The following is a 19,850-nucleotide window of genomic DNA, read 5'->3' as shown; positions in this document are numbered from 1 at the left end:
ACCATGTGGATCTCGGGGATTGAACTGAGGTCATCAGGCTTGGCTGCAAGCACCTTTACCCACCGAGTCACCTTCCTTTTTGTTTCCCTCAATAGTTCTGATGCTCATGCAGTTAGCTCTGCTGATCTTCTCTTGACTAGTCCCACAAACCGTGAGAATGTGTCAGCCAACAGAAGGGCGAAACGGCACATAAAATGAAAGCTAGGAAAGATTCCTCATAGGAACTCTGCAGTAGCTTGGTTAGTTCATAGTGGGAAGCGAATGATAGGTGGCAGACATTTCTGTCATTTACTCCACAGGACGGATGACCAGACAGGCAGCAGGCCTGGCTCCTTCCATACTCCCCTTTGGAGAGAAGGGTAGCTGGCCAGGGTCCTGCAGGAAGGAAAGGGATTATCACAGTGAGAGGCCTTGGGAGAGAGCAACTACCTTCCTCGTGAGAAATAAAGAGCAGAGGAAGGATGGAGTCAGTGTTTCTTGGCTCTGGCCTGGCAGGCAGAGAGGGTTGAGTTAGGAGGTCTGGTCACAGTGGCAGTGTTTATACTGGCATCCGCCCGCATGGAGCTACTACACGGAAGAGAGGAAAGTCATTAAAGCGAGATGGGAATGTTAGGTCAGTCTTCTGGGCGGATCTGAAAGCCAGAACACAGATGATCCTTTAGTGAGCTGAGGTCCACACAGATTTGAAGGGTCTGCTTCCCCTAAGTACCCCACCTGGGCTTGCCGTACTCGGGGCACATGTGGGCTCACAGTGGGCTGGACAGGCACAGTGCTATTTGTTGATTGAACAAACAGAGCATGTGTCTCAACTTCCCAGCAGCTGAACTCCTGCCCAGGCTGCTCATGTGGGTATGGGGGGTATGCACAAATTCTTCTCCTCAGCTGGTGAGTCTGGCTTTTCTGTGTGTTACTTTAAGCACAGGGCTACTATTACCCTGTGGCCTGGCCCTGGGGTGTACGTTGTGTGTTGTGTTAGCAGAAACCAATCATTTGGCAGGATAGAATAGTTGACATGAAAAGCCGTGATGATTTCTCATGCCTGGGAGGAGGTAGGGAAGTAGGGTGGATAACAGTGTCAAAATACAGTTGGATAGGAGGAATTAGTTCTAGTGGTCCACAGTGCTGCTGGGCAACTACAGTCTTTGACATTTATGATATATTTCAAAATAACTAGAAGAGTCTGAAAGTGTCCAACACATAGAAATGATTAAAATTTGAGGAGAGGGAGATGCCAGTTTTCTTGATTTGATCATTACATACTGTAAATATGTACTGAATTATTCTATACCCATAAATCTGTACAAGTATTATGTACCAGCTCAAAATGAGAAAAAGGAAAAAGACTTAACCATGCCTCACCCCTTTTTTATATTTTTAAAATTTAAATTAGAAACAAACCTGCTTCACATGTCAATCCCTCTCCCTCCCCTCCTCCCCTGATCCCCACCAACTCCCTACCCCATCCTGCCCGCTCCCCAGGGAGGGTGAGACCCTCCATGGGGGATCTCCAAAGTCTGTCATATCATTTGGGGCAGGGCCTAGGCCCTCCCCTATGTGTCCAGGCTGGGAGAGTATCCCTCCATGTGGAATGGGCTCCCAGAGTACATTCATATACTAGGGATAAATACTGATCTACTACCAGATGTTAAAAGAAGCTTTTTCTTTGCTAGCCGCTTTGGTTTATCCCCCGCCAGCCGCCTGGGCTCTGCCGCATTGTAGTCCCCAAATAAACACACAGGAGGCTATATTAGTTATGAAGCTGTTGGCCTTGCTTGTCTCTTACTGGCTAGCTCTGCTTTAAGTAATCACCCCATAATTGTTAATCTTAGTATGTCTCTTACTGGAGAATAGTTCCGGGCTCCTACCCCATGGCGGTTACATGTTGACTCTCTTGTGTTTCTCCTTCCCAGAATCCTCCTGGACTCCTAGTCCCACCTATCTAGATTCCTATTGGCTCAACAGTGCTTTATTGACAAAGGACTTCCCCAACAACCAGAGGCCCCATAGATTGCTGAGTCCTCCTCAATGACACCCATGTTCAGGGGGTCTGGATCAGTCCCATGCTGGCCTCTCATCCATCAGTCTGGGGTCCATGAGCTCTCCCTTGTTCAGGTCAGGTGTTTCTGTGGGTTTCATCAGCCAGATCCTGACCCCTTTGCTCATCGCTCCCACCTCTCTGCAGCTGGGTTCCAGGAGTTCAGTTCAGTGTTTAGCTGTGGGCATCTGCCTCTGCTTCCATCAGCCACTGGATGAAGGCTCTAGAATGGCATATAAGGTAGTCATCAATCTCATTATAGGGGAAGGGCATTTAAGGTAGCCTCTCCACTATTGCTTAGATTGCCAGTTGGTGTCATCCTTGTAGCTCTCTGGAAATCTCCCTAGTGCTAGATCTCTCCTCAAACCTATAATAGCTCCTACTATTAAGGTATCTCTCATCCTGCTCTCCTCTATTCTTCTCCTGACTCAACCTTCCTGCTCCCCCATGTCCTCCTCTCCCCTCTTCTTCTCACCCTCTCTTTCTCCCAGCTCCCTCTCCCCTTCCCATGCTCCCAGTCCACTCAGGAGATCCTGTCCCATTCCCCTTCTCTGGGGTACCATGCATATCTCTCTTAGGGTCCTCCCTGTTTCCCAGTCTTTCTGGTGGTGTGGATTGTAGGCTGGCACTACCCTGTTTCATGTCTAAAATCCATATATGAGTGAGCCCACACCATGTTTGTCTTTTTGTGACTGGGTTTCCTCACTCAGGATGGTTTCTTCTAGTGCCATCCATTTGCCTGCAGATTTTAAGATTCCATTTTTTCCCCCACTGAGTAGTACTCCATTGTGTAAATGTACCACATTTTTTCTATCCACTCTTCAGTTGAGGGGCATCTAGGTTGCTTCTAGGTTCTGGCTATTACAAATAATGCTGCTATGAACATAGTTGAACACATGTCCTTGTTGTATGAATGTGCATCCTTTGCCTACACCCCCTTCTTGACTGTGTAATGAGTGCAGTGGGCTTGACACAGTCCGTGATCAATCATGAGGTGAGATGAATTCACAAAGGTCCATGTGTCTGAACTACCTACGTAGGAGTAGCTCGGCTGGCACACAAGATGGAGCATTTATGAAATGTTAGTGGCACAATATTGGTGATTGGCTGCTGCTTGCACGACTGAGTCACAGCTCTCCTAAGAGTTGACTTCCCCTGCTGTCCCCGATAAGAATTGGGGCTTACTATCAGGCACCCATAGGACCAACTAATGAAACAAGTAGTCACTCAAAAGTTAAGGCCTGATAGGGGATGGCTGGGTGGGCTTTGGGGAGTTCTCCTGCCCAGTGTTCTCAGGAATAGATCTGATTGGTTCTTCATGCTGCTTCAGGGTGTGGTCTTTTCAAGCCTGTTCTTTTCTGGAGCTGGCAGATGATGGAGAGCGGGACACCAATGGTGTTGGTTTGGTGACTGATAGTGAAGATGGTGATGAGGAAGTAAGGCATTTCTCCCTGCTTGTCCTTGATCAAGTGCAGTCTCTCTCTCTCTCTCTCTCTCTCTCTCTCTCTCTCTCTCTCTCTCTCTCTCTCTCTCTCTCTCTCTCTCTGTGGTTCTATAAGGTCAGGGGGAGTCTATAGAATTCTACCTTGGTTTTAGGCCTGGGGACTTGGTGATTGGTTGTTAGCCAAAAGTAATATCTCTAGCCTCTTGGGACAGCTGTGTCATTGTCACTGCAGATTCAGGCTCTGCCTGGAAACATGTTAGAAGCACAGCTTCTCAACCCCGCTCTAGCTCCTTCCATCTGAGATGCTGAGGTATGAGCACAGAGAGTTGTTTCAACCCATTGCCTGGGTTATCAGGATACACACTGAGGCTTGAACATCACTGTTTTAGGATGTGCTTAGTAAAGTTTCAAGGCGGTTCAGCATCCCTGTCAGACTTATGTAAAGTATGGACACACACACACACACACACACACACACACAGGCACACGCATGTGTGCATGCACACACTGTCACCTCATAGTTGCCTTGTTCCCACCCTCCTTTGGTAGTAGATGCTTCACATGAGCTTTCCTATAGACCCTTGCATACACAGCACAGTGCTGGCCCCTCGGAGCACACTCACTCAACTTGATTGAGGACTTATAGTGCTCCATCAGCAGCATCCTGTTTCTCTTTCTCCTGACCCTTGCCAACCTCCTGTCTGCTCTCTCTGAATCTGTTTGTTTCAGCCTTTTCTCCTCTTTCTTTTTAGTGCCAGGCATTGAATTCAGTGGCTCATACGCTCGGCATATATGTTAGCACTCCACCACGAAGCTACCCTCCAAAGTCTTCATTTTGTAAGCGAGGGAAAAGACAAGAAAATACCCTCAATATTCCACATCAGCAGAGCTTGGATTCCAGCCTGGATTTGTTATCCTAGGGGCTGATGTCAGGGACAAGATGGGGGACACCCATTGTAGATTAAGAAGGGAAGCTAGCATTCTTTCCTGTTTTTCTGTCTTTATTTGCATGTCGGTAATACATTTACAGTTTTGCAAGAGCCAGTGGTAAATACATCTACAGTTTTGCAAGAGCCAGTGGTAAGTGTCTCCTCTTCCCCCGCTCTGCCCAGTGAGGTCAAGTTGGGAGATGGATGATTGTGAGGGCATTCACACCAGGGACTGGAGAACACCGCAGACCAAAGATCAGCTCTGCCTCCTTCCCCTTAACTAGCGCCCAGTGCACCTCTGTATTAGTGTGTGTGCATCACTATTTACATGATATATTCCTGGCAGATGGTGCATGCAAATTGTACTGTTAGTGTAAAACTAGCATTATTCGTGAATTTATTAGTATTTTAATCACACTTGTATCTTCTCATGTCTCCACAGTTACTCAGGTAGAATTAAAATTCTAGAACCCATGTCTGGAGAGACGGCTCAGTGCTGAAGACCTGGGTTCAATTCCCAGCACCCACATAGTTTACAACCACCTATAACTCCAGTTATATGGGACCTGACACCCTTGCCTGGCATACTCCGGCACTGCGCCCGTGTGGTGCACATACACCATACATGCAGTTAACACACTTATGCACAAAAAATAAAATTTGAAAATACAAAAAATAAAAAAAGAAACACCCTCCAGAAATGAAGAGTCAGAATGGAGTTTGGTTTCTCTTCTCAAGCAGCCCCTGAAATAGTAGAAAAATTAGTAGTTTTTATAATTTTTAATACAAAACAGCCCAGCAATGATCACTTGGTCTTAGTTTTTAGACTCTCCTCCGGGTCCTCTTGGCTCCTGCACTCTGGTGGGGCAGGTCCAGCTGGTGCAGGCTTGAGAGGCAGCAGCTGCTGGAAGCCTGGGCACTAAGCAGGGCAGAGCAGGAGTTGGCTTCTCAGTGGCCTGGGGGGTGTGGGAGAGGCTGGCAGAGTTCCCAGCTTCTAACTCAGCCCAGTGGATTGAAATGTCAACACGGAGCCTTCTCTGAACTTGTCTCGGAGGGATTCGTGTAGGAACAACTGAGGATTTGAGATTTCAGGGTTCCCAGGACAGGGGCCCTAGGTTTTCTGTAGTTCCCCGCCAGCCTCTAATTCCAGCCCTGCCTTAGATGACGGGTTATACTGTTCACGAGCAGGGATGGGGTGTTCTTCTCCCCAGATGGTATCAGGAATGAATTAGCATGTTTCCCTCCTGTAAGTGATCCTCTTTTTGAATAAACATCCCCTGGGTTTCTGTGATGTGTAACTAATGGAGTGCTAAACTCTCAGGGCTGGTTTAAGACTCAGAGCGCACACGTGTTGCCAATCCATCATACTCCTAATACTAATTAACATAGCAGGAACACCGTAAAGCCACCGATCCTACACACATTACCCAGCTCCGGTTTCGCTCTCATAACAACCTTGCTATTAACCCAGCGAGAGCATACACTGGAAGAATGGGGTTCAGCCCTTCTCTCTGGCTTGGTCTTCCCTGTTAGGCAAAAAGGGCTGCTGAGTACCACCAACAGGGTGCCCGCTGCTCACTTAATGTCTGGGCTTTGTGATGGGCTGAGTTCCCAGGGTTGTGACTGGGTGGAAGCTTCCTGGGAGCCTGGCTCCCCAGCTGTGCCTGGGTGGGAGCCAGCAATGTTTCTCTGACCCCCTGGGCTACTGTTCCCATTGGGATTTTTGAGCCTGCCTGGTTCCCAGCTTTTAAGCCTCCCAGGAAGGTCTTCTGCCTTAATGAGAACTGGTTTACTGCCCACTGCAATAAGCCTTTACCCCCCACCAAATTCAGCCAAGCAGCAATTTGTGCATCAGCAGCTTGGCTAGAACATTCTCTATGTACTTGTTAATACATGCGTTTGTCAAACATCTTTCCGTAGTAGTGAATGCTAGTGCTTTTCATTGTGTATAACTTCATCCTTAATAAGGACATTTGGAAAATGACCCTTTGTAGCCATGTGTCTGAAGGAGCTGTGAGTTTCTGAATGTCTTATTAAGACAAGTTATAGATAGCAATGGATGCTGGGGCTTACATAATACTCATAATTCCATGTGTCAAATCTTGAAGCCTTTGTTTGCTAATGACTTCTTTTACATTAATGTAAATGGTTATTTATGGGAATGTGTAAGTTATTATTAAAAGTAGGAGGTGCATGTTTAAAACCTTCAGGAAGGGCTGTTACAGATGACATTAAAAATTCTGGATTTGGGGACCTCTCATGAAGGGCTGATCTCAGGAAAGTATTCCAGTCTGGTGTTGAAAAAGTTTCAGCAAAGAAATGCCTAAGATAGTGTCTGGTTCAACTTCCCTTTCTTAAGTGAATGCCCGTGATTTAGGGACCACTCTTCTGGGCAGAGGGAGACAGGGAAACGGAGCAACTTGGGACCCTTACTTCTGTTTTGATCAGGGTAATTTGGAATGTAACTGTTACATGTCAGGGCCTTCTGTGTAGAAAGGAATTAAATATGCTCAAATCACTCAAGTAAATGGTTTCTAATCCCCTCCTCCAGATCTCTGTTATATCTCTCTCCCTGTAGTTTCATTAGGTGTTAGCATGAGTATGTTATAGTATGAACTATTCATTATCATAATGAACCATAAGTCTTTTCACTGAAGTATGCCTAATGTGTAATATAGGAGGAAATCACAGTTACCCACAGTCTAAGATATTGCTATATTTAAAAATCATCTACTTGTAATCAGAGTTTTCTTTGGGCCACCAGCTCCCAAATAGCAACATGGAGACTTATTATTAATTATGAAAGCTTGGCCTTTAGCTTAGGTTTATTTTCAACGAACTCTTATCACTTAAATTAACCTATATTTGTATTGGTATATGTTCTACCACATGGTTTTTGCCTTTCTGCCTTTCTGTCTGTCCAACTCCTTCCGCATCTCCATGGTGTCTCAAGTGCCTTAATTCATTCCCACTTTCTCTCTCTCTGCTCAGAAGTCCTGACTATGCCTCCGGCTTTTTATATGAAGTAAGAAATAACAAAGCTCAGGTGTAACTCAGTGGTAGAGATCCTGCCTAGGATGTACACAAGGCCCTGGGTTCAGTCCCAAGAAGGAAGGAAGAAAAATAGAACATAATTGTGTGCCATTCAAGACAGTATATAATATATAAACATTATATATGATCAATGGCTCCATCAAAGTAGGAGAAAAATAGTTTTAGGGGTAGAGAAAGATAACCTGAGAGCAGTTGGTTTGTATTTTACAGATCATCATTTTGGCAGGCGATGGTTTATTTTCGCAATTCTCTGTTACAAGATGTGCTTGGTAACTGTTTAAAAGTAGGCACTTCAAAGGCTATTAGAACCAGCCGAAGATGGGCTTTGCAAACAGAGATGAAAAGTAATGTCACACTTCTAAGCTCAAAAAATATCAAGAGGCCAAAAGCCCATAATGGAGGCAGCAGGCAGCAGTTAAACCTACAGCCCATTAGATGGAGAGTGAGTGTTGGTAAGTCTGATGACCAGCTAATTGTTGATGACCTTGATACTGCTCCTGGATTGCAGTGAAGTATTATCATTAACCCTGACATGCTTGATAAATCACAGAATTAAGCTTATCTTTTCTGTCAACTGTAGCATTCTTTAAGTTAATAAACAATAAAGATCAGACTATCAAGATTGGTAGACAGCTGACTGAATGCCACTGTGGCTGTATAGAGAACAGGTGTGATTTTTTCCCATTCAGTGTAGACTGTAGTGTTCCTGGTAACTTGTTTGCCAGTCAGGTTGGGTGTCTTCTCTAGCTTGGCATGATCCTCTTTGACTCTGGTGTTGCTGCCTGCCCAGTCAGTTTCTTTGCCTTCTGGTCTAGCCTCAGAATCCTCCTCATAGCACTGTGTCCAGGTAGCTACACTGTCAAGCTGAGTTAGCATTGGAACTAAAAGTCATTTGCTATCCTGTTCCACCCCTGCTACTTTCTGGTTGAAGGATTCAGTTGGCCAGTTGGTCCCTTTTGGTGTAATGACAGTACTTCACTCCCCCCCCCCACTGATTAGAGGCCTTTATGGTTGATGTTCCTTTAATACATCCTGAATTCTTATTCTAGAAGTTTATCCAAATGATGCAACATTTTATGATTCTAAAATGAAAAAGGGTAAAAAGTATAGGTTAGTGGTTCTCAACCTTCCTAATGCTATGACCCTTTAATACAATTCCTCATGTTGTGGTGACCCCCAACCATAAAATTATTTTCATTGTTACTTTATAAGTGTAATTTTATTACTGTTATAGATCATAATGTAAATATCTGTGTTTTCAGATGGTCTTGGGAAATCCCTGTGAAAGGGTTGTTGACTCCCAAAGGGATAGAGACCCACAGGTTGAGAACCATTGGCATAGATGTTCTCAGTGATCAAATCAGAGCCAGACAGATTTCCTGAAGCCATAGCACTAACAGACTGCTAGACCCAGTGACTTTAATGATTTCTAATTCCTGCCAGGCACTAAAGCTGACTTGCCAGTTCAGGTCTGCTTATTAGCAACTATGGGAATGCTGGGCCAAGCATATTCTGAGGGAAAAGGATCAGTCTTTCAGGTCTAATTTCTATATGAGGCAGAAGTTGAGAAAGTCGTGTGTGTGTGTGTGTGTGTGTGTGTGTGTGTGTGTGTGTGTGTGCATGTGTGTATTATTTACCCCTTTTTCGATATTGTCTTAGTTAGGGGTTTTATTGCTGTGAAGAGACACCATAACCACAGCAGCTCTTACTAAGAAAGCATTTAATTGAGGTGGCATCTTACAGTTTCAGAGGTTCAGTCCATTATCATTATGACAGGAAGCATGGCGGTGTGCAGGCAGACACGGTGCTTGCTACATCTTGGCCAGAAGGTCACAGGAAGTTGACTGACTGTCACACTGAGTGAAGTTTGAGAAAAGAGACCTCAAAGCCCGCCCCCACAGTGACACTCTTCCTCCAATAAGACCACACCTACTCGAACAAGGCCACACCTCCTAATAGTGCCACTCCGTTTGGGGCCCATTTTCTTTCAAACCACCACAGATATTAAAAAGGTGAACAGAGAGCCTATAACAACAGACTACAATACCTGGATGTCAAAGAGTTGTAGGAACTGGGCTTGTTATTATCTTGTCAGCAATGGGTGTCAAGACTTGGGAATAGTAGGCATTCTAAGGGGAGATGCTAGCACACTGATGTTGCCTAATTTATATACTAGTAGTCGGGTGGAGACAAAGGCTCTGAAACAAAGTCCCCTTGATCCACTGTGTGACTTGGGCAGGTCTTACCCCACCTCCACAAGTCTATTGGGTCCTCTACACAATGGTAAGGTTGGACTTCAGAATATTGTGTCATTGGGCCTCTTTGTGTATGTGTGTGTTTTCAGTGCTGATCTACACATACAAAGTGCTGTTTCAAGAAGTGGATCTCTCATCTCACATGTGTCTAGTCCAGCAAAATGCTTATGTGTAGAGGAATATATTAATGTTACTAAATGCCTTAAGTCCTGGTTAGATCTTAGACACCAGAGTCTGTGCCAAGTGATAGCAAGGACTGCTTGAATCTTGTCGTAACAATCTGCTCCATCCCTCAAAAGTTCCCCATCTTCTTCAGAGTTTTAGGCTCTGTGTGACCATCCTTCCATAGCCCAGATGGACTTTCACCATGGTGCTTCCCTTCCTGACACTCAGCAGTGGCATTTGCCACTTCTTTTCTCTGTTCATTCCAGGCATTCTTTCTTTCTCCGGGTCTTTACACTTACTGCTGTCTCTGGTTGGAATTCTCCCCCCTTAAATATCAACTCATTTGAGTGTCTGTTGGGTCAAAATAGGAAAGGCTTCATTTACCACTCACAAAATTAATTGACACTTTCACTAACTCGGCAGATGGCCACTGACACATTATTCTCTTCAGAATATTGTTCTAGGCATTATTGGGAGCAGGAAGCATTGTAAGATGTGTTACTGGTCCTTATAAATTTACAGCCTATATTTGGAAAGGCAGCTTACCAAGATGATAAAAAAGACATACAAAAATGAGTGAACATGCATGGAGGCAGATTGTAGTTACTACAGACATTCAAATAAACCAGAGGTCATCAGAGGAATGGCAGACAGAGGTTTGCTATAAAAAGTGGGATTTGAGAAAATCTTTAAAAGGATAGTAGATTATGATTATCAGATGACAGGGAAGAATATAGGACAGGTGTTTATTAAGATCTACAGAGGGATCTTTGTACATCATGGGTGGGTCCCAATAACCAAAATGGAAACTAAACTTGTGGATGGCTTTGCAGGCATAACAAGAGTTAGGGTTGGTGACCCTCGGCTGGGGGCATGGGAGAAGGTGATGGTGTGAGGATTAGAGATCATGCAGAGGTAACTCTGGATGATGCACCTGATTTCTACGGGAGAACAAACAATGCAGAGGACTGCTAATAGCACAGACTATGGAGACAGTTCAGGCTAAGGGTCCCAGAGGCTGAGCGATACAAGAGAGAGGCTGACTGTGGTTGTTTGTTATTGGTCCCCATAATCTCATAGGGAGTGGCATTATTATGAGGTGTAGTTTTATTGGAATGGGTATGGCCCTGTTTAAGGAAGTGCGTCACTTTGGGGGTGGGCTTTGAGGTTTCCTACACTCAGGATACCAACCAGTGTCTCAGTTAACTTCCTGTTGCCTGCAAGATGTAGGTCTCTCAGCTGCTCCTCCAGCACCACATGCTGCCATGCTCCCCACCATGATGACAATGGACTGAACCTCTGAAACTGTAAGCCAGCCCCAATTAAATGTTTTCCTTATAAGAGTTGCTGTGGTCACAGTGTCTCTTCACAGCAATAGAAGCCCTAACTAAGACATTGACCTTGTGAGTGAGCTTTACTACACACAGAGGTCAGTGAGAGAGGGTGGGACACAAGTACATAAGGCCTATTGTTTCTTTTTGTTTTCCTTACATGAACATTTGTTCTTTTGGTTAGTTTTTGGCATTTGTCATCTTTAAGAAGTCCAGAAGAATTAAAGCTAGTCTTTAAAGTTTTTTTTCTCAACCTCTAGTTTAAAATAATCTTGCAGCCGGGCGGTGGTGGTGCATGCCTTTAATCCCAGCACTTGGGAGGCAGAGGCAGGTGGATCTCTGTGAGTTTGAGGCCAGGCTGGACTGACAGCCTCCAAAACAATACAGAGAAACCCTGTCTCATAAAACAAAAAAAATAAATAAATAAATAAAAATAAATAAAATAATCTTGCAGAGGAGCAAAGATTTAATCTAGGGATTTACTTTACATTATTGATTGATTGTGTGGACACACCTGTGCCATGGTGATCATAAAGATCAGAGGACAAATCATAGGAGTTGTTTTTCTCTTCCACATGGGTTCTGGGGACCGAACTCAGGTTGCCAGGTTTGGTGGAAAGTACTTTTACCCAATAATGAGTCCAAGCTGGCTATTGAATTCAGGGCCTCTTGCACTCTAGGCAAGCACTGTCCTATGGAGATGAATTCCCAGCCAAGATCTAGAGAATCGAATAAGCATCTAAAACATTAACTTTATAAAATACTGTACTGTCTAAAATCACTAAGTATAACTCGTTCAAGCCTCCAGCATATTCTAGTTTCAAATGGGCAGAGGCAGAGACAAGGGCTCTCTGTCCTGCAAACTATTTTAGTTGTCTTGTAGCAGTGTCCACAAACTGTTTTGCTTAGAAAGTCCTCCACTGGTAAAGTATAATGGAGTTATTTGGCTGGCTTCTGAGGCCTTGTGGGTCGGCAGACGATTGCTCATGTCTGCAATCATTCTTCCCATCTGCTTGGAGATATGGCCCCTCCCTTCTCTCCACTCCCCAAAGTCACTCCTCGAAGCAGAACAGTTTGACTCTTTGTAATTAGCTTCCCCCCCCCCTTGTTCTGTAATCAAATGCCTGTCAAGAAAGAAGTGGCTGCAAGGAGGAAGGCTTTCCTTTGTCTCACAGCTTGAAGGGATATAGTTCACCATAGCAGGGAAGCCGTGGAGCCAGACACAAGAGGTGGCTGGTCACACTGAGTCTGACAAGAAATAGAGAGCATATAGGAAATGGGGCGAGGCTTTAAACCTTCAGGCCCGCTCCTGGTGACACATTTCCTCCAGCAAGGCGCTATCTCCTAAACATTTTACAACCTTCTAAAACAGCGCCACCTGCTGGAGACCATGTGTTTGAACACATGAGCCTGTGGGGGACATTTCACACTCAAATTGCTATAGTCTTTGACTTACTTAGCTTCTCATCCCAACAGCCTTCTGGGTATTCTAGTAACAGCCTATGTGAGAGGTAAGGATTTAATTTCTCAACCACATTTTATAGATCTGGTTATGGCTTGCAGCATCATTGGATCTGGTTTTAAATTTCTGCTTATAATTTCACTGGCAATTGAAATATGGGGAAGGAAAACAATCATACAGCACAAGGAAGAACCTTGCTCAATATTTTCTACTCAGAATCAGATTAAGGCAGTGACCCAACAATGAGTGAGAAGTGCCTTCACAGATATTGACCATTAAAGTGGGGTGGGGCCGTTGGGGATGCAGCCACAGGGGGCTGGTGGTGGAGTCCATGCATAGCTTTTCTTTCCACTCCAGTGTCACTGGAAGCAGCTGCTTAGACTTTCCATACATCTGTGCTGACCTTAGCAGGCCCGACTTGGATTGAAATTAACTATTGCTTGCTTGGATAAGACCCTAGAGGAAGGTAAGTCCCCAAGGTCAGGGGGAATTCTAATAACACAGACGTACAAGGTCAATGACATCACTTGGGGTCACCCTTGCCTGTCACTCCTGAGTAACTCCTCACACGTTAAATTGTCCTCTCGCCATCCTCTGTTAGAAAATAGTCACAACTGAATAGCTAAAACTGCTATATCTTGGTTACTTCATTTAAAATTTTATAAACAATTCAGAAGACATAGAAATGAAATGCTTGGCTCTACAGAGACTTCTTTCTCCCCAAACCAAGCATCACAGACTCACTGTTCATATAAGGTTAAGTGTGGTTAGTTTTATATATTTGAGAAAGTTTACAAGTAAATAAAGGCTAATTGCTGGGCTGTGCATGTGGCCAAGTCATGTGGTGTTTGCCATTAGCACTGAAACAAAGCATGAAAAGTACATTTTTGCCGTGTGGTGGTGGTGCACACCTTTAACCCCAGTACTTGGGAGGCAAAGACAGGAGGGTCTCTGTGAGTTTGAGGCCAGTCTGGTCTTCAGGATGAGTTCCAGGACAGTTAGGGCAGTTTCACAGAGAAACTGTCTAGAAAACAAACAAAAAACAAAACAAAACAAAAACCCAACAACAACAAAACAAAAAATTGTATTTTTGGAAAAGATTTTAAATTCCATTTTTTGTATCCAGTATGAAGGAGTTTAAGAATAAAATCTCTGTGCTTTTATATTTTTAAAATATACAGACAAGGGACTGGAGAGATGGTTCAGTGGTTAAGAGCACCTGTTGCTCTTGCAAAAGACCTAGGTTCAATTCCCAGTACCTACATGGCAGCCTACAACTGCCTGTAACTTCAGTTCTGGGGGATCTGTTTGTCTCTTCTGGCCTCCACAGACACCAGGCATGTGTGTATATTGACATACATTCAGGCAAAACATCCACACACACAATTTTTTTAAAAGACAAGAAAATACAAACAAAGGCAAAGATGATGTCAGTTTTACTGTTGTGTTATTTGTCAGACCTTGCAAAGTTTCATATTTAAGAATTAATTCCAGAAAATGACACATATGCATGATATAAATTTTCTGTGAAAATCCAGGGATCTGCACCCTGTCGCCCCCCCCCCCCGTGGGGATTATATCCAGGGTGTTATACATGCTGGGCAAACACTCATCAGGCTCTGACAGCCTCACCCAAGATCTGGAACCCTCATTCTATATTTCTGTACAGTATAGCATTAGAGATACTTTTATGCCCCTGTACCTTTATTTTTAAATAGAGGAACTATTTTCAAAGCAGAAAAACAAACAAAAATCGTTTTGTAGCTCTGATAAACAAAATCATTGTTTCGTTTTTAAATCAGAGCTACCAAACGCACATATTCTTGTGGTAGTGGATGCTTACTATTATTGTGGCTCCATTGAGAAATGGGAATAAGTCCATCATCCTAAAGATTTAATAAATGTTGTAGGATCTGTAATCTAAAATGATTTATAAATCACTTTTGCTTTTATTGAGCGTTTGGTGACTTCTGAAGGCTCAAGAGTCTTGCTCACTACAGAGTCAATTCACCAATTCTTTTCCACTCTTAATGATTAATACACATATACATCTAGGTTTGAAAAACAGTGTGTGTTAACTCTCAAATAACTAAGAATCTGTTTTCTCAACCTTTCCTTAGGAAAAAAAAGTCATTCGGCTGATCTGTGTTTATGCGTGAAAAATTTCATCCCAGAAGGATAATATTTTTGTAAAGGAGCACAAACAGGAACTTTGAATGGAGGTGTGTGTGACTGTGAAAGGACAAGGCTGTAATTGACAGGTCTCTTCTATGGACCGCCGCTTCCTCTACACTAGTGATTACTTGAAAAATACATTTAAATGCCAGGAAGCGTGATTCTGTAGCCAGAAGGAGAATTAAAACATGTGTTATGTGAGGAAGTTCATTGACTTTTACAATATTTTATCTCTATTCAGGAACAGATGGGAGGCTCTTGAAGAAAAACTGTTTTAAAACACCACCAATCTGTGGGACAAGTAAAATTTGTTTTTAATAGGAGGACACTGTAATGGGACTCCACATCTGGTTGACATTTAAAGAAAACTGCTAGAGTGCAAACTAATTTCAAGACAACAAACCTAGTGATATGTTTCTTAAAAGATTGCAGAAAAGAAGATCCTCTCTTGGATGAGCAAATCTTAACACCACATGTGAGGGGACCATCAATATTTATTATGTTATAGATTTGCCAAACAATGCAAGAACATCTGGGAATACTACAGAGAACACCACAACTGGGGAATTGATTCTGCGCTTTCATGTATTGGGCTAGACTCCACACTGAAGCCAGATTTGATTCTTTTTGGAACTGATAAGCCAAGTTCAGTGACTCTGCAATGCTTAAGTGGATGAAAGTTAAGGGGACAGATGTACTCAAGTATTGTGCAAACTGGGCTTGAGAAAAACTAAGAGAACAAAAAAGCAACAAAACCCAATAAAATGGCTGTTTATTAGCAACACTGGAAGGTTTGTTGGTATGAACGAAACGGGATTGAAGAGGCCTTACAGAGACAGAGTTTCTGATTGGGAGGAGCCAATAGGTTCAGAGTTTTGGAGATAGGCCTGAGATTTTTCCCCCCTCTGTTAAAGGAGTAATTTTAGTCCCTCAGAACACAGCGATCCTACTGTTTGAGGGAGTCAAGGCTGTTTTAGAGAACATCTCCCAGGTCATCTAGCAGATCAAGTATCAGATAATTAAGTTTCTAGACTAGAATGTGGATCTGCCGTTCACATAGGCCACCTGTGTCCCTCATCTGGGTGTTCAGTTGATGAGTACCCTGCTCAAATGATTCAACACGTGATTGTGAAGTCTATAATGTCCAGGGCTCTGGCCTCAGAATTTCCATTCATTGGGTAAATTAAATCTTACCAACGTAGTAATGGGCAGGACTGGCATACATCTCTCAAGTTTGTGCACAGTATCTGTTGGCAATGGCTGTTCTGCCTAACATCTGTATAGATGTTTCTTGTGGGTTGTCACAGGTATTATTCTATTAGATTGCTTTAGCAGATCTTATGCAATTTGAACTATTTTTGTGTATGTTAAGTTTTTCCCTAAGTAAGAGAAAAAACAATAACAAACAAAAACAACAACCAAACAAACAAAAGCCAGACCCGTTGATGGTTGCAGTTGGAAAATAAGTTACAGGAATGGAAGACTGACTGTCCCTTTCTGCCTCAGTAACACAGTTTCTCAGCAAGGGAAATGTTGAGTTCTGAATTGTCACCTTGCTGCAACCTGCCTCCTGTTCAAAGCCAGGAGGGTGTGTCTTGCTTTGCAGGGACAAGCAATTTGACTAAACACTTGAAAGACTGGCCCTGTGCTGGCCAAAGAAAGGTAAGTCTCTGCATGTTTGTTTGAGAAGGTGTGGGATGGTGATAGCTCCCTTTGAGAGACAAGGGTCCTTGCATATTAGTAAAACAGGACCTGTAAGGCCATCTGCAGTTCTTCAGAGACTGCCATCTTTGACCTTATCTACTTGTTACCTAGGATGTGATGTTCCTGACTTAAAGAAAAAAAAAAAAAGAAAGAAAAAAGAAAAAATAGACAAGGGAGACCTGGGCACCTTATATTCACAATGCCTTTTAATTTTCAAGTACTTTTTTTTGCCATTATAAACTTGATGTTGTCAAGAGCATGTCTTCTATAAATGAGGAAACAGAGGCACAGAGAACGAATTGTGCAAAACTTCTCAGGGTCCCCAGAAATGATTTGCGGTATCGTGAGCTTTCAGAACCCTGGCTGGTCTACACAGTTCGCTATGACCCATTCTTTGGCGAGATAGTCTTGGGTACGTTTCCTACCACCAAACTTCAACCTTCATTCTGAAAACCCGTTTTCCACTCAAAGGTCCTCGGTTTCTCAAATCTTTTTTTTTTTTTTTTTTTTTGCCGGATTTACAAAGCGGAAGCAGGAGCGGTGGGTGCCCTGGGAGTGGGATGGGGGCAGTTCTGTAATGTGTGCTCAGGGAAACCGATCGAGTTAGCTTCCGGCGGACGCCAAGGGGAAGCTTTATGCAGAAGCAGCTGGAACAGAGTTCATGCTAGGCGTCCAGGGTCGCCACAGCCGCTAACTCCTGCTGAGAAGCGTGCTGCAGAGGGATGGTCTCAGATTGAGATCTTGTTTTGTTTCTCTTCCCACGGTGCTCGAAGCAGGATAGCCTTCTGGAACCGGCTGCCTATTGCAGGGGTCGGACTCATCTGATAAAATGTGGGTCCACAATGATTGTGACGCCTTCCACCTTAAGGGTCAGTGAGTGAAGTGATCCTCCCGGTTCTTCCAAGTAGAGGAGACAAGGCAGCTAGAAGAAGTAATCAGGATGCCCATGGAAGCGGGCAGCCAGCACGATGACAGTTTCTTCACTGAGAGACAGTCACCCTCCAGGCTTGCTTAGCAAGGCTAGTGGGAGGGAGAAGATGTAATCCAGTGGCCACCTAGGCTCTAGACCCCCAGCGTGTGGCCGTCCACAGCGCCCTCGCGCGGCCTCCTTGTGAGGCCAGCAGGCATTGGTTTTATGGAAGCTGGACCCCTGAGCCAGCACTGGTTCGCAGGGATCTCAGGCGTTTTGGGGACTGCTAGACACTGAAGGGGGATCAAAGCATTCTTGTGGAGCCCGAAGCTCACGAGGCTGCCTTTTTGTTAGCCGACTTTCACCCTGTCAATAAATTTTCTACGAAAGAAAGGGCAGGGGTGGAGGGCTCCGGGGCTCTAGGTGGACAGGGGAAGGGGCTGGAGTTTCCTGCACCTGCGTTTCCCCCACGTTAAATCAGCGTGAAGCAAGTGACATCTCCTAGTTCGCCCCTTCCCAAGGGCTCACCTCCCGTGGAACGTTCTTCTACTCTCTGGCGGTCAGCTCGTTCGTTCGTTCAAAGAGATTTCCTCTGGTTTTAAAGTTTATGAAGCGCCTTGTCATAAAGGCGCACTCCAGCTGGCATGGGTCCCTCTTTCCCCCTCTCTCGATTCCCTACAATCTCACAGGAGGGACTACTCGTGCAAGTCTCTTCTTTTTCACCCCACCTAGATGTATTCTGAATTCAGGGAAAGATGTCAGCGACGATCTAGTTCCGTTTCAATCTTTTCATTACATAGAAGCCTCAAGGGTAATGTAAAAAAAGTGACCCCAGGTCAGGGCTGCTTTAGGTGACTGAATAGACCTGGATCCTTAGAGAGCTAGTTTCTCTCCTCTCCTTTTCTCTGCCTCCCTCCCCTCGGAGCTCTCTCTTCCCTTCCTGTAGTCCCCCCTTTTTATCATTTACTATATCGATAGAAAGAACCCCTTTTGGGCAAGCCGTGTCCCCTTTTAGGGCCTGTGTTTTTGCCATTTTGACTGGAGACACAGGATCTTTCAGCCACTCTGAGGTCCTCAACAGTCACTTGTTACCTAGATACCCAGCCAAGGAGAGCTCCATTCCCTTTCCCTCCCACTGTCTTCCAGCCCCATTCCCTTCCTGTCCCAGTCCTCTCCCAGGGTGGAGGGGTTGAGCAGCGGCGGAGATGGAACCTTCCCTCTCAGAGAAGCCTTTCCGACAGCCTTCCTGGAACTTCAGTGAGGAAAGCATTTTGGTTCTCTTCAGAACACAAACCAGAACCCCAGAGTGAACCTTAGAAAGGGCTGAAGAGATCTGTAAAATGGCCTGCTGTTTTTTTTTTCTTAAAATCCAGTTTAAAATCTAGACCTAGTCTAGAAGCCACAGGGTCACAGGCAGGTTGTGACTGGTGTGGCCTCTTTTGGCCACTGAAATGAATCCCATCCTGGTTAAACTCTAGGGAATGGGTTCTTTGTGAGACTGGGGCTACCCATTCCCTAGTGGATAGATTTGATTTTTCAGGGCTACTGACCCTGTGCAATCAAAAACCCCTGAGAATGTAATCAATAGGTCGAAATCAGTGCCAAACTGTTTCTACACTCCTCTCCCATCGTGTTAACCTGAGCAAGCAGGCCTTCACTGCTCAATCTCCGTACCATTCTTCATGTTTGGTAGAAACTAGAAGTCATTCAATCTGACTCTTTCTGTGTACATTTGAGGACCTGCAGGGGCAGGGTGGTGGTCCATACACAAGGAAGACATTTCATTCTCCCAGCAGCTCCTGCAGGACCAGCACTCTGCTTCCCGGTCTCCCTTCTCCCTTGCTGGTTAGAGTGTTGGGGGAGCATGGAGAGTGACTTGAGATGTATCAGCAATGTCTAACACTTGTACTGTCACACTCTAACACAGCCATAGGGGTTGGGAAGTTCCCAAGGGCAAGGGTGCCTGTTCTACTCGGTCCTGAACATCCCCCCTCCCCATGGGGATGTGTACAAGGAGGCACTTGGTGTATACAATCTCCTGACTACCTTCTATAGCAGAGTCACCACCACTGGGTAGAATCTAGGTCCTCATGCCTCCTGGGGAATATTTGGCATAGATATCGAGAGGACAAGAGGACTTAATTTCCTCCTTGCCTGGCTGCTATAGAGCCCCAAAGTGAATTGAGCCCAGCCCCTCCTCCCATCATTGTCCAGTCTTGGAGGCTGGCTGGGGTTGGGGCTTGCAGAGTGGCAGATATGCCTGTGAGATTGCTTTACTGTTTGTGAATGGGATTCTGTATCCTACCTCAAAGGGCATGCTTTATAAAGCAGAAAGGCATTGGGGTGGTCCAGAACTAGTCAAGGCCTCTTTAGTTCTGCACAGCCT

Source organism: Mesocricetus auratus, unplaced genomic scaffold, assembly GCF_017639785.1.
Source record: "Mesocricetus auratus isolate SY011 unplaced genomic scaffold, BCM_Maur_2.0 Super-Scaffold_4256, whole genome shotgun sequence".
Classification (NCBI taxonomy): domain Eukaryota; kingdom Metazoa; phylum Chordata; class Mammalia; order Rodentia; family Cricetidae; genus Mesocricetus; species Mesocricetus auratus.
This window is presented reverse-complemented; position numbering follows the sequence as displayed.